The following is a 10029-nucleotide window of genomic DNA, read 5'->3' on the forward strand; positions in this document are numbered from 1 at the left end:
CCTACCTGGTGTAATCCTCTGCGTGTTCTCCCTGCTGTTCTCCCTTCATGTTCAGGTTTGCCACTCCTCTGTGTAGTTTATCCCAGTTTAGTTTCGTCCTTAGTTCTGTTTGCCATCTCCACTTTGTGTTTGTTATTAACAATAAATCACCCTCACATCTGAATAAGTGCTGCGTTTTGGGTCCTCCTTCCACTCTCCACACGGCCGCTGCCCCGGACCGTGACACAGATAAAGGTTATACTGTCTTTACTGTGATTCCTCAGCTTAACAGCAACAACAACACAGTCATGCAACCGCAGGCTTACAGAGTGGTGAGGGGTGTGGGTGTGTGGTCTGTGAACAGAACATATACAGAATACTGAATGTAATAAACATCTAAGTCATGAATTATGATGCATTAGCGTTCTTCGAATCTCACCAGAACTACAAATGGGAATTCCTATATGAACATCTACATGCACGAGTTTCATACACTACTCCCAAACCCATACAGTACATGACATTGATTGCCAATACACCCAACAACAATATATCACAAACACCAAATCGTTTAGCTTACAGCTAGCAGGTATGTAGCATAACAGGTAGCATTAGAAGCATGAACTAGCCACATAGCGAACAGGTCGATACACATTGCACTTCTACATCCACTAAATGTCTAATTGGCATAAAAGACTAAAACTGTCCTTTCCAGGCATGGCTCCACGTCTACTCACAGTTCTTTAGCGACGCACACAACTCACACCGTGTGTAGACATCCCATGCTGAGTCAGTCTGCCAGGTGGCTCTTGCTATGTGTTAGCTCCAACTCTGATCACTGGAACATGTGCTCAATGTGCAACTCGCCCCCACACAGCTGACAGCCTTTCCAACAATTACTACTTCTGCAAATTTTGTGTTATTTTAACCATTCTGCTATTCTGCTCTTTCTTGCTCAGTAGTCTGCTATTTCTAACTTTTATACTTTAGAAAATACATGCATTGCTAGGGTTGCATACAATCAAGAGTGTACCACTCTAGCTAAGAAATGTCACTCAAAATCAGAGCTGGAAGTCTCTACCCGGACAGGTGTTCGAATCACAAATGATGCAATGTAGAGACATAAGCCTTTTGACAATATGTTTTCAGATTCTCCTGACACTCACAAATTTATTTGATACCGTTTTGCCATGAATTACATTTATTTCAGAGTATCAAATCTGTCCTTCCCTCAGACTCCGTCAGATGTCAAAATTTGGAAATTATATCATTTTTTTTCTCACGTGCAGTATCCTAGATCAGCGGTCCCCAGCCCCGGTACCGGTCCGTGAGTCGTTTGGTACCGGTCCGCGAGAGTTGAGGCTCGGGTGTGAAATGTATGGTTTTCAAGGTTTTTATCGGTTTTTAGCGTTATTTTGTTATCGTTTTTATCGTTAACTCGGTTTTCCTGGGTCTTTTCATGTGTGTTATGAATAAATCTTCTTTTTTTCAATACTGGTACTAGTGTTATTTGGTTGTATTTACCCGCGACACCTTAAAGGCCGGTCCGTGAAAATATTGTTGGGCATAAACCGGTCCGTGGCGCAAAAAAGGTTGGGGACCGCTGTCCTAGATAGATTATTGTAGTGGTAACAGTACGTATCTTTCCCGGTGGCTTATTTTGCAGGATGTGGAGCAAAAGAGTAAAAGCAGTTCAATCTTATAAGCTCCTGGAGCAAACCAATGTGCCAGGCTAGGGGAGTGTGGTTAAGGCATTTTAATTTATATAGAAGTGATTGAAGTTTATATATTATTGAATTATTTATAGAATTTGTAACACATTGGAATATGTCTATCATGTGGTATATTGTCGTTGATGTTTTCTCATGGGGAGGTTTATGTTTTCCATATGCTTGCTGGAATGGTAGAGTATAAAAGGAAGACAGCTGCTTTTGAGGGGGTTGGATTCTTTCTGTGTGTTGATGTGTCAACATGTATTCTCTTTAATAAAGTCTTCCATTTGATGGATGTATTTTACTCCAGCCTCGTGCCATTTTATTGGAAGTGACCCATGACCACCAGCCAAAACTGACACTAAACATTATCAGCTAACATTCAAATTAATGTCTGCTACCCTTCATGTAACACCACAGCCCCTGTGCACCAATAACAAAGATTTTTAATCCATCACACTACAGCAAACTAACCTCTTTATCCTATTAGTATTGCTATTTTAATGCAACCTTTAAATAACACAGTCTGCTTTACATCGACTTACATGTAAGCTTTAAATTTCCACTTTATCAAATAGGATTGAGCAATCCTTACCTTTAAATCTCTTCTTCCTCTCCTGTCCTGTCTTTCTTATCTTTCTCCATCTCTGAGTGACGTTAGCTCTCTTTCTTTGTTCTCTCTTTGAACTGCAGCAGCTGGAGTTTTAGCTAACAACACACTTGACCAAAAACTGCACACAAACAGTTTGTGTGTTTGCTGATGTTTGCTGAGCTGAAAAAACTTTGGATTTGAAATTACCTGCCACTTAAAAATCATTGCTACCTTTATGCTTGCTAATCTTCAGTAGGGCTAGCTAGATGCTGAAGTACTGCAAACGCAACTTACAGATGGTGTTGTCCCAAAAAAACAAAGTGCCATCCGCTTCGCCAGAGGTTGTTTGGTTTCCCCGATGTATAAATCCTGGCAATCCTCCTGGCACTTAACAGCGTACACTATGTTACTCTGTTTGTGTCGGGGGACCTGATCCTTGGGGTGGACCAGTTTTTGGCGCAGCGTGTTTTGGGGTTTAAAAGCCACAGAGAGTCGGTGTTTAGAAAAAATGCGTCTCAACTGCTCCGATACTCCTGACACATATGGGATCACTACAGGTTTTCGCTTAGGCAGCGGTTGTCCTTCTCTCCTGGATCGGCTGGAGCTTTCTTTAGGTGCCTTTCCAGCTTTTATAAAAGTCCAGCTGGGATAACCACATTTACTCAGGGCCTTCTTGATGTGCTGTTCTTCTGCCTCCCTGGCCGCTATGTCAGTGGGGATGGTGTTCGCTCTGTGTTGTAACGTCCTAATGACACCCAGTTTGTGCTCCAGTGGATGATGAGAGTCAAACCTTAAATACTGATCCGTATGTGTAGGTTTATGGTACACATCAGCTTTTAGATGTCCCCCATTACTGATGGAAATCTTACAGTCTAAGAAGGCTAACCTGCCACTTTTCATATCCTCCCTGGTGAATTTGATGTGTCTGTCCACCGCGTTAATGTGATCCGTGAATTGTGGTACGTCCTGAGATTTGATTTTCACCCAGGTGTCATCCACATATCTGAACCAATGGCTTGGTGGTGTTCCAGGGTAGGATAACAAAGCCCTCTTTTCCACTTCTTCCATGTACAAATTGGCCATGATGGGTGAAACTAGGGAGCCCATGGCACACCCCTGTTTCTGCCTGTAGAACTGACCCTTGTATGTGAAGTAGGTGGAATGAAGACACAGTTCCAAAAGCAAACACACTTGGTGGATGCTGAGAGTGGTCCTGTTGCTGAGGTTGGTGTCATCCTGTAATATCTTACGGACTACCTCCAACGCTTCTGTGACCGGGATGCAAGTGAAGAGAGATGTAATGTCGTACGAGACCATGGTTTCATCTGCCTCCATAATGACATCTCTCACCTTCTCAACAAAATCCAAGGTGTTCTGGATGTGGTGTTCAGAGCTGCCCACCAGCGGGTTGAGGATCGAAGCCAGAAACTTGGAGATGTTATAGGTGACCGAGTTGATCATGCAGACAATCGGTCTTAAAGGTGCACCCTGTTTATGTATTTTTGGTAAACCATACATACTTGGTGTAGATTCCCCTGGGTACAGCCTGTGATATGAGGTCCGGTCAATAGCCTTGTCTTGTTCTAACTGCTTCAGACAGTCTATCACCCTCTTCCTGTAGCCACTTCCTGGGTCTCGTTTCAGGGGCTCATAAGTATTTTCATCACTGAGTAGTGACAAAATTTTCTCATGATAGTCCTTCTGGTTTAGCAAAACTATGCACTTACCCTTGTGTGCTGGACGGATGATAATGTTGTCATCACTAAGTGATGTGAGTGCCTTCCTCTCCTCCATGGTGATGTTGGATGCCGGGGCCTTTGCATTGCTGAGATAGGCCGAAACTTTCAATTCAATTCAATTAAATTTTATTTATATAGCGCCAAATCACAACATAAGTCGCCTCAAGGCGCTTCATAGATACAGAGAAAAACCCAACAATCATCATTGTGGGTGACCGTGGCTCAGGGGGTTGGGAAGCGTATCTGTAACCGGAAGGTCGCCGGTTCGATCCCGGGGCTCTCTGTCCTGGTCGTTGTGTCCTTGGGCAAGACACTTTACCCTACTTGCCTACTGGTGTTGGCCAGAGGGGCCGATGGCGCGATATGGCAGCCTCGCTTCTGTCAGTCTGCCCCAGGGCAGCTGTGGCTACAACCGTAGCTTGCCTCCACCAGTGTGTGAATGTGAGAGTGAATGAATAGTGGCATTGTAAAGCGCTTTGGGTGCCTTGAAAAGCGCTATATAAATCCAATCCATTATTATTATTATTATGACCCCCTATGAGCAAGCACTTTGGCAACAGTGGGAAGGAAAAACTCCCTTTTAACAGGAAGAAACCTCCGGCAGAACCAGGCTCAGGGAGGGGCGGCCATCTGCTGCGACCGGTTGGGGTGAGAGAAGGAAGACAGGATAAAAGACATGCTGTGGAAGAGAGACAGAGATTAATAACAGATATGATTCAATACAGAGAGGTCTGTTAATACATAGTGAGCGAGAAAGGTGACTGGAAAGGAAAAACTCAATGCATCATGGGAATCCCCCGGCAGCCTATGTCTATTGCAGCATAACTAAGGGAGGATTCAGGGTCACCTGGTCCAGCCCTATATGCTTTAGCAAAAAGGAAAGTTTTAAGCCTAATCTTCAAAGTAGAGATAGTGTCTGTCTCCTGAATCCAAACTGGAAGCTGGTTCCACAGAAGAGGGGCCTGAAAACTGAAGGCTCTCCCTCCCATTCTACTTTTAAATACTCTAGGAACAACAAGTAGGCCTGCAGAGCGAGAGCGAAGTGCTCTAATAGGGTGATATGGTACTACAAGGTCATTAAGATAAGATGGGGCCTGATTATTTAAGACCTTGTATGTGAGGAGCAGGATTTTGAATTCAATTCTGGATTTAACAGGAAGCCAATGAAGGGAAGCCAAAACAGGAGAAATATGCTCTCTCTTTCTAGTCCCTGTCAGTACTCTTGCTGCAGCATTTTGGATTAGCTGAAGGCTTTTCAGTGCGTTTTTTGGACTTCCTGATAATAATGAATTACAGTAGTCCAGCCTGGAAGTAATAAATGCATGAACTAGTTTTTCAGCGTCACTCTGAGACAGGATATTTCTAACTGTAGAGATGTTGCGCAAATGGAAGAAAGCAGTCTTACATATTTGTTTAATATGTGCTTTGAAGGACATATCCTGGTCAAAAATGACTCCAAGGTTCCTCACAGCGTTACTGGAGGCCAAGGTAATGCCATCCAGAGTAAGAATCTGGTTAGATATCATATTTCTAAGATTTTCAGGGCCGAGTACAATAACCTCAGTTTTATCTGAATTAAGAAGCAGAAAGTTAGCGGCCATCCAGGTCTTTATGTCTTTAAGACATTCCTGCAGTTTAACTAATTGGTGTGTGTTGTCTGGCTTCATGGACAGATAGAGCTGGGTGTCATCAGCATAGCAGTGAAAATGTATGCTATGTCTTCTAATGATGCTGCCTAAGGGAAGCATGTATAATGTAAACAGAATTGGTCCTAGCACTGAACCCTGTGGAACTCCATAATTAACCTCAGTGTGTGAAGAGGACTCTCCATTTACATGCACAAATTGGAGTCTATTAGATAGATATGATACAAACCACTGCAGCGCAGTACTTGTAATACCTACAGCATGTTCTAATCGCTCTAATAGGATATTATGGTCGACAGCATCGAATGCTGCACTAAGGTCTAGCAGGACAAGCACAGAGATGAGTCCACTGTCAGAGGCCATAAGAAGATCATTTGTAACCTTCACTAAAGCTCTTTCTGTGCTGTGATGAGCTCTGAAACCTGACTGAAACTCTTCAAATAAACCATTCCTCTGCAGATGATCTGTTAGCTGTTTGACAACTACTCTTTCAAGGATTTTTGATATGAAAGGAAGGTTGGAGATTGGCCTATAATTAGCTAAGACTGCTGGGTCTAGAGATGGCTTTTTGAGTAAAGGTTTAACTACAGCCAGCTTGAAGGCCTGTGGTACATAGCCGATTATTAGAGATAGGTTGGTCATATTTAAGATCGAAGAATTAATTAATGGCAGGACTTCTTTGAGCAGTTTTGTAGGAATGGGGTCTGAAAGACACGTTGATGGTTTGGAGGAAGTAATTATTGAAGTTAACTCAGAAAGATCAATTGGAGAAAAAGAGTCTAACTTAACATCAATGGTAAAAAGTAGCTGTAGATAATATTACATCTGTGGGATGATTACTGGTAATTTTTTCTCTAATGATAGAAATTTTATTTGTGAAGAAGTTCATGAAGTCATTACTAGTTAACGTTAAAGGGATGGTTGACTCAAAAGAGCTCTGACTTTTTGTCAGCCTGGCTGAAATAGACTCTGCAGTCTATTTACACCTACAGGCCAGTGGACACTCTTTCAAGGATGAGGATGTACACATCTTGGACAGGGAGGAACGCTGGTTTGAGCGTGGAGTCAAGGAGGCCATTTATGTGAAAAGGGAAAGACCATCTCTGAATCGAGGGGAGGTTTCAGTAACTTTTGGAGGTTCAGTACTGGTTCATGGCTTCATTTTCACATCACTACAGTGATTAAAAAAGATTCTCTTTTTGTCCTTGATGATTGCTGCCCTCGGCGGCACAGCAGAATATAAGCATCGTGAGGGGGAAAAGTTGTGGTAGTTTCTATGTAAAGTGTATCAGTGATTGGATGTGATCGCTACCGCTTATCGTGTCCTTGAGCAATGTGCACGTGATGTCACAAAACCTCACAGATTAACTATCCCATTTAACATCTGCATGATTCTTTTTAGCAATAGGGGGAAAGCAATGCAAATTACTGTGTGATATAATGAGCACTCTGATTAGTGTGAGACAGGCTGACTACTTGAATTTCTCTACACTGACTTTTCTACACAGTGTGTTGCTTGTACAAAGGACATTCAGCCTCGTATTTACACTCTGCCCAACATGGATATATGAAGAATGTGACGATCATTACAAGTGGTCATTGCTCTCTGGAATTGCTGCCAGCAGGATGTATCATCTATTTAAAGTGCAGAGGATTGTCTCCCTGTCAGGAATAGGCCATCTCTCAGCTTCCAGGTTAGGAAAAGTGGCACAGAAGTCTTTTCTAAACTAACAGTAGGTTTATTTATTTAATTATTGTTACCTAAACAAATAACATTATAACTTTTTAGATTGCAAAGCTTTTTATGCAAGAAAAACACAGTACAGCAGATCAATAGTCTGATCCCTGGCTCCTTCAGACTGCAAGCTGAAATATCCTTTAGCATGATACCAAACAACAAAATGGTTAAACTTATTTAACAATACATATGTCACGAGTGAAAAGAATATCAACTTTATGTAAAAGGATAGCATATATTTAGCCACAGTTTGTATTATGCACCTTTGCTACAAGAGAAAAAACAGTTAGGCCTTTATGAACCAGGCCCAGAGGTGACAAAGAACTAGGTCAGAGGGTGACAAGTTGCCCTGGCAATAGAGTTTAGAAAGGAGAAGTAAAGAAAAGGGGAAGTCTAGTGCAGAGCTGCACCGGAAATCTGACAGAAAAAGAGGAACTAGTAACATATAAGGAGATTTTTGTATTGAGGCTGTGTGTGACGTGTAAAGTACCAAAATAACACCTATATGAGACACATTTTTAGCTTCTAATGTTAGAGATTCTGCAACCAGCTTTGGGCTGTGCAGGGCTCTCTCTTCCGGAAGATGATTGAATAAAGAATTATAAATGTTTTGACCACTCTGTGTCGGGTTTTCTCTGTTCTATCATGGGGATCAAAGAATCGGGTTTAATAGACCACCGTCACCTTCACCCTCCACATTTTCTCAAGCTCTTCTCTGAGCCCTTGGTATTTCTCAAGCTTCTCGTATTCCTTCTTCCTGATGTTGCTGTCATTTGGAACCGCTACATCTATCACTACGGCTGCCTTCTTCTGTTTGTCTACTACCACTATGTCCGGTTGGTTAGCCACCACCAGTTTGTCCATCTGTATCTTGAAGTCCCACAGGATCTTAGCTCGGTCATTCTCTACCACCCTAAGGGGCGTCTTCCATTTTGATCTCAGGACTTCCAGGCCATACTCGGCACAGATGTTTCTGTATACTATGCCGGCCACTTGGTTATGGCGTTCCATGTATGCCCTGCCTGCTAGCATCCTGCACCCTGCTATTATGTGCTGGCTGGCTGGCTGGCTGGCTGGCTGGCTGGCTGGCTGGCTGGCTGGCTGGCTGGCTGGCTGGCTGGCTGGCTGGCTGGATGGATGGATGGATGGATGGATGGATGGATGGATGGATGGATAGATAGATAGATAGATAGATAGATAGATAGATAGATAGATAGATAGATAGATAGATAGATAGATAGATAGATAGATAGATAGATAGATAGATAGATAGACTCAGTAAATGTTTTCCTCACAGTCTAAATTGCTAATGTTTTCAAGGTTAAATTTCACACACCGATACAAACTTATGACAACATAATCTTTTTGTATAACATGAACATGAGTATTTTGAGCACAATATTTCTTTTGATGTGCTTTGCATTGCAAAAACACTTATTTCCACATACAATGGGTAAAATAGGTATTAAATACATTTCTAGGTAAATATTTTTCTACAGGTGCAATTGACATGAAAATTTCACCACATGTTGGTTGTAACCCATCCAATCCACACATGTAAAGACAGCAAACCATAGATACCCATCAATTAGGTTATGCTAAATAATGAGAAATCATTATTGTCTTATTGGAATGTTCAAACTCATTTCTTCGGTAGATAGCAGCAGTTTCTCTTAATCAAAGGTCTCTCTGTACTTTTTCCTATTTATTCCTCTTTCAGTTATATGAAGCGTGCCAGTGCTGAATGTTAAAAAATATCCTCACACCACGATGAACCCACTTCCAAACTTTATTGTTGATATGGTGTTTTTTGGGTGATATTCAATGCCTTTTGACCTCCAAGCAAGCTTTGTATTAAGGCATCTAAAGAGTTTAGTTTTTTTCTCATCTGACCAGACTATATTCACATCATATTTCACAGAGTTGTCAAAATGTTGTTCAGCAAACTTAAAACACACTTTGACTTGCTTTTTCTTCACCAATGGAGTCTTGCATGCTGAGCGTCAGTAGCGGTTTTTGATATGGGTGACACGGGCGGTTGCCTGAGGTGGCATCGTGGTGGGGGGCGGCATCATGGGCATCGGCAAAAAAAAATAAATTTGCTCATATTCATGCTGCCCCGACATCAGCCAGCGCATATTGGAAATGGCATAGGCACCGATCGGTTTTCTATCGCCCATTTGCTGGGAGTAAGGGCGCCCTCCGTTTGTGAGGTGCGCCTGCTGCTTGCGGCACAGGGAGGAGAGGGTGGGGCGGCGGGGGATTCTCTGGCATCTAATAACCAACTCGCAAAATAAAACAAAATAAAAACAAACCAACAAACATGAAAACACCAGACATTATAATACAAACTTATAATTTGCACTGATGTTTTTTCGAAATTCTATACACAAAAAGTGAGCGCCAGAGCGCCAGAGGAACGTTTGCCCGGGGCGCCAAACAGGCTAGGACCGCCACTGCTGAGCATCCATATAGGTCATCGCAGTTGAATGTGTCACTTATTGTTTTCTTTGAAACAATTGTATCAGCTAATTTCAGGTCTTTCTGTAGCTCTTCACAACCTGATTGTACCGGAGGGACGTTTGTGCCTGGTGGGACTTTCAATTGAGGACATAGAAGATTT

Source organism: Astatotilapia calliptera, chromosome 6 (assembly GCF_964374335.1).
Source record: "Astatotilapia calliptera chromosome 6, fAstCal68.1, whole genome shotgun sequence".
Taxonomy (NCBI): Eukaryota; Metazoa; Chordata; class Actinopteri; order Cichliformes; family Cichlidae; genus Astatotilapia; species Astatotilapia calliptera.